This window comes from Psittacula echo (genome assembly GCF_963264785.1).
Source record: "Psittacula echo genome assembly, chromosome: 4".
Classification (NCBI taxonomy): Eukaryota; Metazoa; Chordata; class Aves; order Psittaciformes; family Psittacidae; genus Psittacula; species Psittacula echo.
The window spans coordinates 29,394,299-29,408,605 of NC_137738.1; positions in this window are offsets into that span (position 1 = coordinate 29,394,299).

The following is a 14,307-nucleotide window of genomic DNA, read 5'->3' on the forward strand; positions in this document are numbered from 1 at the left end:
GTCTCCGGTTGGGTGTTCGGAGCGCGGCAGCCCGAAGGCCGCGCGGCTCTGGTGAAGGGTACGTCGTTTGTGGCAGCGTCCCCTCTGAAGGAGCGATGGAACAGGGCTGCTGAACCCCAGATCGCAGGCACCCGACCTTATATCAAGCAACATTTTTTACCTATTTGTTTTCAAACACACCACCTAACTTAAGTGGAAAAGATGCAGTTAAGCATAAAAAAATGTGGAAGCATGGATGTGTACGTTGTACAAACACTTCACAGACAGCAAATTTATACTCTGACAAACTAGACAAAATCTAGTTGATGACCTGTAAACAGTGTTAGTTGAAGTTAAAGGAATTTTTGTGTACATCTATGTGTCTCAAACACAGGGAAAAAGATGATGAAGTTCTAGGAGAAAGGACTGTTCCCTTTCAGCACTTCAGCACTGTACAAGCTGTTTACGTGGACCATTATAACACCAAGGAATTGAATGTGCAAGCAAGCTGGTATCAGTTAAATGCAACCTTTCATTACCCCTGAAGGTAATGTTACAGGATTGCTGCACCGTTAGCACAAAGAGAAAGCAAAAAATCTCCAGCAGATGACAGCCAAACGAATTACCATCTTAAATGTACACGTAGTAAATAAGACACTAAATCTATTTATTTCCTATGCAACCCTTAATTTGAGCCTGTGAAATTGAAAATGTTTGTGGCTAAGGAGGTCAGTTCCAAAGTGTTGTACAGGTGAACAGCAGTGGACAAGCAGAGAGCAACTGCTAGCCTTTGATGCTGCCAACCTGCAAAGTGATAGAGATCCTTGTCGGGTATACAAACCAATGCAGGAGGATGGTTTAGGTTGAGAGGATGAAAACACAATGCTCACTAAATCTATGGATATTGGTTACTATCTTGATTTAAGTCTCTTCAGGGCATTCAGGGCAGGAGGAGAGATAACAACAGGCATGAATGGGATTAAACTTCTCAGTCAGACCTCTGAAGTCCAGCATCATTCCATATGCAGAGCCCATGCTTTGTCTGGCTTTAACTGATGGACAAGGATAGGATTTAATCTGAGAATTGCCTGTAATACTGCATGTACCTACCTAGTGTCAAATTCCTCCATTGTTACAGGTAAACATTTTTGAAGATTACTAAACCCAACATAATACAGGTCCAGAAATGTAAGTCTGTGCTCCATACAGGACTAAGTCACATTGGCATAAGAAAACAGTATAAAGTTCTGACTCCTACAGCAACCAAAAGTTCCAACAACCAAGCAAGCAGCATTGTTGACCAACCAACTAGTGACACCTGCCGAGTGCTCACTTACCTCTGGGCATGGGCTGGTGCAAACTAGTAGAGGGCTGGTCAGCCCTGCTAGAAATTTTGCCTCCATCACTGATGCATTTAGCTGCCCATATTACGCACATCTCCCCTTTAATACACCAGAACCATCTCATTCCTCCATCCACTAGAGATTGTTTTCCTCCTGTTTTATTCTTTCCCAGCTGCTGTCATTTCAAGGTGTAAATGAAACGGTGGATGGGTGTTAATACTTTCTCCTGTCATGCAAGCAAGTGACACGGAATAGCTTGTTTGGCAGTGCTGACAAACTTGATGTGAACATGCATATTTGCGAGAGAGGGAAAAAACACATGGGGGTGAAAATTTTAAAGTTCACTGAAACATTTAATTAAGATGACATTTCAAATGTGTAGTAAGAGGCAACATCAACATAGGATCTTGTAAAACCTTGCTGTAAGTGATGTTTCTTCTTAAAAACTAATAACTGCTGGAGACATACAAGTAAAGATCCATGTATATATATTATTTTAATTATGTTTAAGCATTGTAGCCAAAACTGAGACATTACAATATGGCGTCAGACACTAAAAAATAAAGCATGGGTTGAGTGATTTGGAATTTGTGGATTTATGGAGCTACTGAAGATTTTTAATAGGAGAGAAAATATTGTAGTATATTAACAATTCTACCAAGAAAAAAGTATGAAAGAAAACATTTGCTAAATAGTATGCACTTATTCAAAGAATCATGGGCAAAATGGAGAGGGATTTGACTCAGAGTTTAGGTTTGAGCCATGAAGCATGGTCTGCAACACCAAGCTGGAGCCACTATAAGCAGCTTTTCTGAACCTCTTACTAATCTGTTGCTTTAACAAAACACCTACAACCACCCAAAGGCAGAACAGTTAGGAAACAGTGGATCTTTTAAAATGTCAGAGTCCTATAAGCAAAGGAAAAATCAGTGCTGATTCCAGGGTGCGGTGACTTAATTCTGTCCTGTTAGATACACTTTTTAATTTTTTTTCCAGACAACATGAAATTACATGCTTCACTGATGTCAGCTCTTAAAAGCACAACCATTAAGACATATTAGCGTTATGTTGTCTACAATGTGATGCCATGTCAGAGGAAAATGTAATTTAAATTTTGTATTTGTTTTCACTTCTCACCAAGAGTAGCTTGTCAGAAGTTTCTCAGGGATGGAAATTTACACTTATCAAAATACTTCTCATTTCATGAGAAAGGTAAGTGAATTCTTGAATTTTTCCCACCTTCCTAAAGGTAAGAATTTTGCGTTTGAAGGATACAGTGACAGTAGAAGCATAGGATAGCAAAAATATTCAATTGGGCAACAAAATAATCACAACTGCAGAAACTACAGCATGAAGTTGATGTGTTCCCTTTTCTCCAGTTCATAAAAGTCATCCCCAGGAGCCGATTCTTCACCAGAAAACCCAACTGCTTCCTTAATCAAATACTCTTCCAACTGCATCTTCTATAGCTGGTCTATGTTCTTGATTTTTAGTATTTTTATGCTTAGCATTGAAGGTGTGTACCCAATCCATTTATCACACGTTCCTGTCCCAAGGGCTTTTGGATATTAGACAGAAATAAAATATACATGATAAAAGCTCTATATGATATATGGAAATGCTTGTATGACAAAACTATTCATTTTCTCTATCTGAGGTCAAATTTGACATCCACAGGAATACAGTGCTACTGTATCCACAGTGGCTCCAGCTCAATCAATGTGACTAAGTGTGGTATGGTATTCAGATTGAATAGCAGTGCAATTTTGAACTTAATGTCACATGCAAAATATTTTGAATCAGCAACCAAAAAAACCTATATATATAGCTGGAAACTTTTTAGTCTATCCTGAGTAATCTTTGCTTGCATCTGTGCTTTAAAATATTCAGAACCACCTTTAAATGGTTTAAATAAATCAGAGAACCAAAAACCAATACAGCAGGTAAAGAATGGCGAAATACACAATTGAATAGTAAGCAAAAATCAGCATGACCACCTTCAACAGACTCACATTTGCTTTCTCAAGTGGTGACAGAGGCTGTGCTTGTGAGCAGACAGATGAATTTAAGAAAAGTTGCAGCATAGTTTTCACTTGAGCTCCCACGTTGTTCTGAGACCCTTGCCATGAACAGGCAAAACCAAACAAGCACCAGAATTTCTGACATGACTCCTTGCTGAAAGCAACTGGAAAGCTCTGGAAATTACGATGTACCTGCCCTGCAGTAGTTGGGAAGGGACACATGAAGTCAGTGTCCCGGTTCTGGGGAGGTATGCAGCTTTATAGAAAGCTGATGTCAGTGCCCCAGTTCTGGGGAGGTTTGCTGCTTTACAGAAAGCTGATTTTAATCTGCTACTTTGAAGCAACTGAATATAAACTGTTCAGTTTCTTCTTTGCCAGACAGTGGAAAATAGGAGTCCTTTATATTTGGATTTGAAGATAGGCCTATTTTTTGTTTTGCTACCCCCTGTTAGATGATAAGTGCAGAAAAAATACAATTTAGGACATCTTATCATGTCTTGGTGGTGTATGAGCCCTGCCATTGCCTCTCTTCCCAGTTCAAATCAAAAAGATGAAATGCAAAGAGCAGAAAAATAGTAACATTACCTTCCTCCAGCAAGAGACTCAAAGAGACCTAAGAGGTGTCAATGACAGAAAATACGGAACAGCAGACCTTTTCAATATCCTGTATTTTTGAGAAATACCAGAGGCTTGAATCTCAAAGTCAATCTGTGCTCTACATAGCCTTGGTATCCCTTCATGTTCTGCCATTCACAGTAATTTGTGCCAGAAATAATGGGCTACAAAACAGGGGTTAAGGAAAGAGTAGATACTGGTCTTCCGAGTTTTCTGTATTTTTTCTGTGCATCATTACTAGTTTGTCCTTTTTGCACGAGTTTGGCTGAGAGGTAAGCCAAAGAATCAGGGAATTAAGGAAGAGGGAGAAGTCATAGTAACAGCTACTCTGGCTAGCCCATGAAAACCCATGGTGGGAAGGAGGGAAGCAGAAGGAGGAAAGAAGGAGGAAGGAGGAAAGAAAAGCAATAGCCACAAAGATGGAGGGAGGGAGGAAGGGAAGAAGAAGGGCTCTGAAGAGAATTGAAAGAAAACTTTTAATGGGTTTGTGCTGAGGGAAGGCAGTTGCTTTAGTGAATTAGAGCACTGTATTCGTGTTATGTTTAAAGTTGCTTATTTGAAAGGTATGCTAGCCCCAAGAAAAATCTGACGATTCTCACCCTCACGACAAACTTCTGTTTTTGTTTTTTTCTGGGTTTGAAGGTATTTTTAAAGTTGACTTTTTTTGATGTAGAAAATATGTCACTAGCCTTGGACTGTGTAGCTTTCTCAGCAGGAGAGGTTTCAGAAGGGAACACTTGGAGGCTGATTTGACAGGCAATTTTTACTGTATAAAATTAATGGCAGTTGTTTGAAGCTGCTCACATGTCTGAAACATTAAAAATCCCACAGCTGAATTTTTAATCTGGGAGCATAGAAGATCAAGGATCATTACACTTTTGCCATATGGTTCTACAGTGTAGGGCATAGCCACTTGCTTCCTTGTATGCATTCTTAACCCTCTTCATAAGTTACCCACATTTTAGTTTCCTGATCTTCTGGAAATAAATTTGGAAGCTACTATAACTATTCTGCTGCACCAGTTGAGACCCCACTTCTCCTCACAATTTACACAAAGGTGTCCTCTCTTCACCTTTTGTGAAGAGAGGACATTTTTCATTAAAAAAAACCTGTTGACAATACAATATGTTTAGTATAAACAGCAGTAAGAACCATGGGTAGGCAATTTTCAGAGGTGCTATGCAGGTCCCTCCTGTAGACAGCAGCACCCCTATATACTATATACCCACACAGGGTAGATGTTAGCACTACTGTTAGCCTCAAGGCTGCACTACTTCTTAGTATAAAATGATATAGCATTAAAAAATTAGTTCTTGCATCTTATATTTCTTTAGTAGATTCTTTTATTGTGGTGATAAATTTGGAACAATGAGATTATTTGATTTAAAATTTCTCAGTCACTCCTGAATGAAGTACCCTGCTTGTAGAATTAATAAAAAAGCCAAAACACCTCATTAACATGCTTGGTATTGAGCTAGATTGGCAGCAGTGCAGTTTAATCCTGCCAAAGGGCATTTGCTGAGCAAAGTCAGAAAGCTTTTAAATCATATTCTTAAAGGTTGAGTCAGGAGAAAATGACCTTGCAAAACTGAAGTCCTAAACTGTCCAGACTTCCCCCACAGCCCATTCATGTTAGAGCTTCTTACTGCACAGAACAATATGTTAAATAACACGGCTTCTCCTTGTGTAATTCAATGCATCAAGCTTCATTTTGTTGTGTATGCTGATTGGAAAGCTAGATACAAAAGCTTAGTTTGGAAAAAGTTGCACGCACTAGCATCCTCTTTCTTTTAGTATCTGAAAGTTCACTGGCATCACCTGACCATCTAAAGGTAAACTTTCATTTACAATAATTGATACAGACCCACCACACCACTTTGAGCAGCGCCTTACATTCTGTGTAAACAATTACAGTTCAGAAAGACGTGGAGAAAGTGGAAGAAAAGCACCAGTTGTGCATAATCATGCCTATCAAAACATCACAAAGATCAAGATGAATGTCGTAATTGTTGCTTAAACTCATGCAACTATGCCACAAATAACTACACAAAGTTATATTGTCAAGTAAATTGCATCATAAGTCTTGTACACAGCAACCTATCTAACAGCCTACCTGTGAATTCAGAAGAGTGGTGTGATTTTTGTGATCATATTTTCAAGAAAAATATGATTGCAGTAAAATTTTTAAGTTAAGCAAGTAAAAACTTCTTAAAAAAATCGGTAGGTCCTTGTGTTCCTTTGTTTATCTAAAGTGAATTTTCATATTCCTTTTTCTAAGCTACCTGAAATGGTTTTGAGCTTAGGGTTTTCCTTTATATGTTTTCCTTTGTTGGTCCTTGCAGAATTCCCATTCAAGTGAAAATAGGGGAACATGAGAAAATCCAGCAAAGATAAATTAAGCCATACTAGCAACATGACAATCATGAGGCAGTATGTGGAAGGCAAACTAAAAAACATACACAAAGATAAGGAAGAGATCACATTATGCTTAGATACCTTCATTAGGAAAAGGACACTCACCTTGACAGTCTTGAAATACCAATATTTTCCTTGAAACAGTAATCCAGAGACAAAAATAACATAAAGTTTTCTTAGGCTATAGGAGTCCACAACACTTCAGGAAATGAGAGTGCTGTGCGAGACGGAGGACCTGTGAGAAAACCTGGAGGAGAGAAACATTCTTCAGGCCACTGTGGAGTTTTTGAGTATTTGGCTATAAAGACAAGCCAAAACGCTAGCCTTGGTAGTCTTCAGTTACAATCTGTAGTAAATCAAAAAAGAAAAAAACACAACCCAAGGATATTGAAAACTTCCCTAATAGGATTTTTTTAATGCCTGCCAGAATTATCAATGTTAGTTCACAGAATCACAGAATCCCAAGGGTTGGAAGGGACCTCAAAAGATCATCTAGTCCAACCCCCCTGCAAGAGCAGGGTAACCTAGAGTACATCACACAGGAACTTGTCCAGCCGGGCCTTGAATATCTCCAATGTAGGAGACTCCACAACCCCCCTGGGCAACCTGTTCCAGTGCTCTGTGTGGTTGCATCAAATAACTAAAAAATTAGAATAATTCATTTTTATTTTTGATCCTGCTACACAATGCAGGGTGAAGTGGTTGAGATTTCACACGCTAAAAGTTTGAAAAGTGGCAGCACTTTATGCTTTAATATGTAGTGAAGAGGTAATACGCACCCTTTGTACCTCACATTTCTATATTGCCTTCAGTGTATTTTCTGTAAACGTTGAAATGGAGTTAAAATAACCCCCACAAAACACAGCCACCATTACTACCCGAGGTGCAGCTAGTGCTTTGCCATTGTCCAATACTAACACGCGTATATACTAAGAGTTTTATCTCTCAGCCGCTACTAAAATTAATGTCTTGTAACCTTAAATATGGTGTTTCTCTGCAAAAACAAAACAAATCCTCATCACAACAGTTTTTTTTAGCCTGCATTTTGGCACCAGTTATGGATCAATATTGTATTTATTCCTTTTGTTTTCATAAATAAAAGGTCTTTCTTTTTTGTGGCTTCTCCCATTTACTGTATTGTCAGTTGCTATGATACCATTCAAGACAAAAGCCCACTCACACTGTGCAACTACTGAGGTAGTCATGTCATTCCCCATGCCTCAAGTTCACTTTGTGCTGCATTAGTGCATAAAGCACTACCTTGTCCTTCCCTCTCTTCTCTAATGGTTGGGGATATTCTCTGCTATATTAGGTATAATACTCTTTACTATTATAAAAAAGCAGAGATTTTGTAGTGAGCAAAAGCCTTTTTAAGCCTAAACTTATCAGTTAAATGAAAAAACTTCAACAGAAATACTCAGGTCTGCTCATGAAGTTGAAGAGATATGAAACAAACGTGTAAGTTATAAATGGCAGTTTTTCTGACATTGGAATAATCCATGGGCTAGCAAGCTAATGCTAGGCTCTGGTATATCTCCCACTAAAGAGTAAATATTCGTCTTTCTTCTGTGATCAGTAATTTTGTAGCAGGTGCTTATTTTAGTATTGAGGTATTTTATGATAGTAGGACAAGTAAACCAAAAAATTCTACGAAAAGACTGATGAAACATTTCCATTGACTAAAACAAGATCTTTAAACTAAGCTGATGAACAATATTCATGCTTATTTAACAATTTTGCTTCTTAGTAAATTCAAGTACTGACTTCATTAGACCATTGTACAATTAGTAACTAGATCTTGCAAAACAGAACAACAGAAACAAGAATATCTGCTCTAGGAGAAAATACACAAAAACCCTAGCTGCTTCCCAGTTCTTCCAGAGTGCACTTATATACCAAAGAGAAAATCTTCATGGCATTAAGGGAACCTGCATTTATCATGACAGCACACCACCTGATCATATGGAAAGGTTTGTGAAAAAACCCACCCACGCTCCCCATGAGGCAGCCTAGGGATGAAAGGTATTTTTCTTGTGCATTGGCAGCATTAGCAAAGGTTCACCATTTAGGACACACTTAACTGCTTTAGGAACAGAGAAAAACAGGGAATTGCTTTCACTTTCTCTCCTACTTTATTCTTATGGTGCAATAAGGACTCCACAGGAGTGGAGTTAACTTAAGCTAGCAGATCAGATTATAAATAGACTGGAGGTGGCAAGAAAATGCCATCTCTACAATCTCACTGTAGTTTTTAGGCTGGGCATAGAGTGAAGACTAACATGAATCCCTTACAGCCATTTGTTCTGAGAAAGAGAAAACACATTCTTCTTCCTATAGCCTGGGACAGGTGAAGGGGCTTGCATCTCAGCAAAAAAAATAAACAACTTACAGTTTAGATACTGAGCAAATATGTGTTTTGGTAAGGACAGTTACCAACGTAGAAGTGCCCTGCTCAGGAAGTTTGCTGGAGCCGCCATTGCCCAGAAACATCTGTCAAGGGATGAACCCCATACTGCTTATTTCTGTTCTCCACAGGGGAGAAGTGGAGGCCTCAATCTTAATTGATCACTGGCAGCAGCCATTTCATGTGCCAAGCCAAAATCATGCCAGAAAGAACACAGACTGTATATTAGATTTTTAGAGAAGTGTTGCTGCAGTTGCTCCTACTATGCCATTTAATGTTTTGTATTGCATCAGTCAATAACTACCTCATTATTTGCAGCCTCCTTTTTTTTTTTAATTTTATTACATTTTGGTTGTCAAACAATATTGAAAAGACATATATCCTGGATAACGGCTTGTTTTCCGTTTTCTGAATGCTCATTCTCTGGTTCAGAATGAACCCTTTTTCCACCCCTACCCTGCTCCCCCCAGAATTAAGCTATCATTTCATCTGACAAAATTCAGTTTCTCCTGTGCTCATCAGCTCTACTGTGTATGAACCAGCTCAGAGCTCCGGAGAGTACTGTTTGTGTCATGCTTTTCAGAAATGCAGTTTGTAGCACTAACTTTTGAAAAGATTCTTTGGTGATATTTTGTAAAGATACAAATGAAACACAAAAGATACTCCCCTGAAGCCTGCAAAGCGGGCCAGTGACAGGGGGAGCAATGCTTGCCTGCTTCGCTGGCTCAGATTTCACCACATGCAAGAGAAAGTCATCAAAATGACAAAAGAGAAGCACTAAATCACAAAGGAGAAGCAGAGTACCAACTAACATGAAGAACTTTCTCCCACTACTCAGAAGCAGGAAAGGCAGCTTTGGGAGGAGAAAAACCCTGAACATCCTTAAGAACTCAGATTACCATGGAATCTAAATTGTTGAGCATCAGACAAGAAGGATTATGGTTGACTACTAGTGGTAACAGTTATCAGCATACCATTTTCTTGCAAAGTTCAGCCTGCCCTCTGTTACCTTGTTCTGGAATAGGCAGGATGACTGCAGAGCACCATGCATCACCTTGAGGTCCAGCTGACTGCAGGGGTTTTCATCTAATTGCACCTGTGTTGTGGTTTTGCTTGACACCAACCAAGACAAGCACATATACAGTGTGGGAGACTAAACTGATTTACAGAAAGTGCATGTGGTACAAAGGAGGGAAGTAAGGCTTCTCATATGTTTGTGATCATTTTTTTACTGGGGGTAAAAAGGTAATGTGCACTCATACTGTTCACCTAAACATATCAATTATATTCTTAACTTGTGTTTTAAAAAGTTCACCCCTCCACTTCATTTCTATACCTTTCCTAGGCACTAGTTGATATTTAAGGTATTTACCTACACCGACACAGTTGCTGCCAGTATTAAGCAAAGGATAGTAAGAGCTGAAAAGAGGGATAGGAAAATATCGCTGAGAGTGATCTGTGCCATTCTGGAGTGTGAAACTGCCTGGTGTCAGCATATACAAGGTCGTACTCTCTGCTAGTGCCTTTCCAACAAGATGCGAGTGTCTGCATGCATGTTCTAGGCACCTGCGCATTGCTCCCATATGACCACTGATCAGCTCATTCTCCAAGCTGCTGTACCAGCTGTGTGCTCTGCTGGAAGCTGCTTACATGGGGCTAGGGCATTTTTGCAATCTTCTGCAGGACTATGACCAGGTCCTAGATAAGCAAAGGATCTAGCTGTAAGGATGCACAGAGAGTCATATCCACCCTCCCTTTCACCACCTGGGATTGTACTCAAGCATTAAATTTTTAATAGAAGGACAGTTTTGTCCTCTCTCTCCTCTTTGATCACTGAGGAGGTTTTGAAAAACAACACATTGGTTCCCTTCCTTTTGAAGTTGTACACAGCAGGATCCCTCGTGATAGATAAGCAGGCAGATGTAGTACTCAGTGTTAGATCTTCACTGTCACCATAACAACATTTAGTAGGGATGGTGAGCTGCCATCATTTGAAGTGAGACTAACAAGTGCTGCAGAGCTGTGGGCAGGTGGCATGACTTTCATTTTGAGGCTGTTCTCTCCAGCAGTGAGCCAAAGACCTGGAGAATGGCTTGTTCCTTTTGGACAAGAGGCCAAGGAGTCTCTGTCCTTCATAGAACAATTGGAAACTTTGGTCTCTGCGTGTCATTTGAGAGGAGATGAAGCTTTGCAGGCTTTGGTGATTCACAGTGCAGCTTCTCATTCCGCCTTGTTTGCAGCTCCTGTTCTATTTGTCAAGCTATAGAGAAGCTTCTGGAAATGGTTGCCTTCTTCCCCTCTCTCCCTCCCTGCTACTCCAACTCTATGGACCATTATTAGTAACAAACATAACAAGCTCAGTTCAGAATTTGAGAGTCATTTATGCATAAACACTTCTTTTATATTTTCCTTTTCTAAACATAGTATTGGTGGAAGGTGGTGGCTGAAAAGTAATATAAGAAGAGTTTTCTTTTTGTCCAGAAGCCAGATATTTAAACTGTGATTAAATAATTTCTAGGCAATTACAAGCATTACCCACATGAATTAACAGTCCTAACTTATCTGCAACAAGATAACACCTTCTGGGGCTCATTAAAGTCCATCCCAGGTGCAGCTCCTCCACTGTGAAGTGCCATAATCTTTCATATTGGTTGCTTAATTCTAGATTGGTTGGCAATATACATGGGTAATTAAGGACCTGGTTAAAACTGCGAAAGTGTTGTTGGAATGTGTGCTTTAAGGTGAGCTAAAGTAATTCCTGTATTTCTATTGTATATGAAGACAAACAAGAAATCCCCGAGGTGTGACACTGGATGTTTTGTGTCAGAAGGCAGTGGGAACTGGCAACAGCCTGCATGTCACCAGTAGTTCTATGACAGTTTCTAGCCATGAATCACTTCTATGAAAACAGCAATTCTCTGTGCTGTAAATAGCTTCAACTGTCTTTTAGATTGTGACAGTATAGCATGAAAGAGCTGACACTTATCCTGCACTATAGGATCACCTTGTGTAACTTGTCCATACTAAAAAAAAATCCAACTCCACCAAACAATCCATAAGTAACAGTTTCCTTAGGTGAGCTCACCTAATGTCTAACATTTGAAGGTAAGGATAGTTTGACATTCAAACAATAACCCAAGAGTTTGCTGTGAGGAAGAACAGAAGGGAAATAAATTAGGACCTTAATTTAGGACTTGCTTACCATTGTAGTGTTGCAATGTTACGCTGATCTTCTGTAAGCAAAATTTCTAGTGACAGTGGGCACAGCCAGCAAAAACGAATCCTGGTGGAATGAGTTTTGGTGCCATATAGCAGCAAGTCACTAGGCAGTCTCAGTAGACATAAGTGAAAAACCACGTTTCTCTCAGTGTGGAGAGGTTCATTTCAGAGAAGCCTACAGCCTCCAGGCAGTGCAACAGCAAGGCTGTCCACAGGTGAATTTAGCACAAAGCTCCGTGCAGAAGGTCCTGCTCCTGCTGTACTTTCCCACACTAAATTACTGGCGCTTTCAGCTGTTTCCTCTGGTGGTTCTACTGTTCATCTTTGTCCTTCCTCACAAGAATTTCTTGTCCTTTATACAAGTTTCAAGATGTGATAAATTACTATGGCTTTTTTCAAAATATATTTTGCCTTGTCTGTATAATGAACTCTATTGATCCATTTATAATGTTATAATGTTAGTTCCGTTAAACATATTTACAAATTTCAGTGTTAGAGTGAAAATGAATACCACACTAACACAGACCTCTTCATCAGGTACACATTTGTTAGAAGAATACCAACTTTGTTTTCCATTGCTCATGCATCTATAGTTTTCCACTGCTTTGCTGATTATAATGATTGTATTGATTTTCTCATGTGCACACATACAAAACTCTGCAAAAAAGCTCTGCAGTGAAAAATATCCTGCATACTAATATCCCAGCTGGTACGTTAAAGGGCTGCTTGTGGGCAGTAATGTCTACTTAGAGCTTAAAGAAACAGCCTTCATTTTAGAGTAAATTAGGAACAGGACAGACGCTACTAGACCAAATACAAAGATTTAGATCAAATAACTCCATCAGCGGCAAAAGCCAGCAGTCTGTGCTTACACCAAAGCTAACTCTGAGCTCACTAATTAAGCAATTTCTACCTCTGGTACTGTGAAAACTTGTAGGAATCAGGAGCCTCAGAGCAAGCGCTCTGGAGTAGAATGACAAAACAGTGCATTTGTGCATCACAGTACACAACCTTTGATCAGAATAATCTCCTGAAACAGCAATATCATTTGGCCCAATGGCCTACATAGTGCAGTAGTGTAAATGCCAGTGCCCCTAGGCATACTAGTTGTTTGCAACTTTAATCACATGGACGTCATATGCTTTCATTAGAATTTTTTTTAGGCTAAAACCTACCCCACACAACTTGGAAAGTTTTGAGAGAGGAAATGCTGGTGCATGCTGGCCTTTGATTTGATGAATGTGAAACCTAGATGCAGTGCTGTAGCAAAGATAGAAGTAATGAAGAAAGACAATGCAACTAAAGGGAGACACCATTTTCCAGGTTAAATTAGATGGCTTAGCTCATATTATAGAGGGCAATAGGTGTGCCATTCGATCTATCATAGTAAAAGGAAGGTGAAATACAGACACAGAAATTTAGACTACTGTTATCCTTACGAATACTATAGGAGAATTTACTGGCCTGCATCCACACACTTTCGCATTTCATGGAATTAACTCTGTATTGAACTCTGTACTTCAGGGCCCTTTGATTACTAATTGCAGAGTGTTCATTACAAGCATGATCATCTGAGTACAAAACAGTTCAAAGAGGATAGATGGAGGTAAATTCTAAACATAAAACCAAAGAACCAGAACAAAGATGACAGATAAAAGCCCTAAGAAAGGAAGGCGAAGAATGCAGAAGACAGACAAAACCCTTGGATCCCAGGCTGGCTAGAACCGGTCATGTTCAAGCAGGTGGTGGTATTCATCTGCTATCTCCAGCACTGCTAGCTAAAAAGCCCACAAGAGCTTTCTTATGGACACAATGGTGTAAACAATTAGGTCTTCTGTTTCTTGAGTGTAAGAGGCAGCTTTATTTTTGCACCCTGTACCCAAAGCAATGAAATCCCAATAATAGAGCAGAATACCTCATGCCTCCATTCTGCCATGAAGAGAGTGCTTTTAAAACATGTACGGAATATGCCTTTAATCAATGCTTCACGTTTATGTATCATAGCAGTGAGCTGTATTTAGTGCCTTTACTGAGGACCCTATCTGTAGCTTTCCATATTTTTTCAACGTTTCACAATTAAAAAAGACACAGATGGACATCTGTCCATTCACAGAAGGCAGAGTGCACAGCTGAGATTTCTGACCAAAGGAACACACTGGCTCAATGAAGGCAGTTTCTAGAATATTGCCATTCAATGTCTGTTTTTCTTGCATATTCAAGACTTTAATCACCGTCTTTATCCATCACAGAAATTCAGCAAGAGCTTCAGAACTTATCCTTGACCAGATTATAGATCTAAAGTCAATGGGGG